Raw genomic sequence first — 1,543 nt, 5'->3', positions numbered from 1 at the left:
CTCTGGGTGGGAGGCGACTGCCGATCTCCAAACATCGTTTCCCTTCGTTCGCCACCCTGACAGGTCGGCCGGGCCCAGCATGGCTGGAGTTCACAGACGTTCATCCGCGGACCGAGGACTGGGGTCAGGAGTCCCGCGTGGTGGGATGGGGAAGGCCGGGTGACGGCAAGCCGGTGTGGGAACTAGGCCTGGTAAATGCGTGAGGTAGCTAAAGCCATTAACACCGCAAATAGTGAAAAAGTTGTTGAAACTCTCAAGCCCGTAAAGGAGGAAATCAAGCGTGAAATAAAGATTTCGGAGAACTTGCGAGGTGGTCCCCACGTCGGCACATGGGCGGGCTTCGTAAAAGACCCGGGTCACGAACCCTCCTCGGTTTTAGAACTTGTGTGAATAGCACGGGTTCAGGCAATGATGCCAGATGCCCACGTGTGTGAGGTTCTGAGGCCCGGATTGTGGTCGCGGCTGGAGGTAATGCACCGAGATGGGCAGCCCCGTAGCGCCGTGGTTGATGGCGAGCACAGAAAGCGTTGCTAATGGACGAGGTTTGGCTGAGTTTCACCTCCCTGGCCAAGCATACGCTGTCCGAGGTGCTTCTCCATCACCTCAGCGGTCCCGAGCCTCTTGTAGACGCTCAGATGCACGATGCACGGTTACAGTCTGCCTATGTGGAGCTTGGGTTGTGTGCTGGCGAATACGATTTTCCTGAAGAAGCCGGTTTTCCATGGAGATGCCAGGTGATCAGTTGGCGAGCATAGCCGAGGGTCCGGGGACGGAGATGTATTTGACCATATTGACACACGCGCCATTGAATTAGATGCATGTTTTGGGTAGACACTCCCGTAAGCAATGGGAACGCTTTGTCCGCAGTGAAAGCCAGCACCTTGCCAGCCCCGAGGCCTTGGACTTCCTGGATGCGCCGCTGCAATATGACCACCAGTCCCGGCAAGAGAAGCCATGGAGCGGGCACCCCATTTCAACGCTGTTACGAAGGGCCGTGCTCAAATGGGCTCATCTAGGAGGCAGGACGCCTGTCAGCAGCCCCGGTGTGTCAGGGACTTCTTAAGGGGCAGCCCTTCACCCCTTGGACCTCTGGCAGGCCCACCAGTGATTGCTGCTGCCAACCTCCTCGGGGTGCCCGTCCCGCTGGCGCTCAGCAAGAATGCCCGCTTCTGTCTCCTGAGCCCGAGCAGAGGTGGGGGAGTCCACTCTCCCCTTGATGCAGCTTGCACCTGGCAGGGAGAGGTAAAATAGTTAAGAAGCATCGTTTCTGAACAGTTGCTTGTGGATTCATAGTAGTTCAAGCATTAAAAAAAATATAATCGGCTGATTTTTTTTTTTAACTTGAACTTTTCATAACTCCGGGGGTTCCCTGAAAAATTACCTGCGAGCGGAATAATTCATGGACACGTTTTTCCCCCTCCCTTTTCAAATTCAGGTCTTCATTACTAAAGATGAACCAGCCTTAGTTCCAAGTTGCTGCATTTGGGTGCAGATTTCTTCCTATGCCCACCATTGCTCACCCTCCATCCCACACTTTGGGGAT

General features: G+C 54.8%; 1 pseudogene; it reads left to right on the top strand.

Moving 5' to 3' along the window:
- The first annotated feature begins 411 nt into the window (after nt 1-411).
- Nucleotides 412-1,251, top strand: LOC132212707 (casein kinase II subunit alpha-like; annotated as a pseudogene).
- Nucleotides 1,252-1,543: the final 292 nt, after the last annotated feature.

This window comes from Myotis daubentonii, chromosome 11 (assembly GCF_963259705.1).
Source record: "Myotis daubentonii chromosome 11, mMyoDau2.1, whole genome shotgun sequence".
Classification (NCBI taxonomy): Eukaryota; Metazoa; Chordata; class Mammalia; order Chiroptera; family Vespertilionidae; genus Myotis; species Myotis daubentonii.
This window is presented reverse-complemented; position numbering and strand designations above follow the sequence as displayed.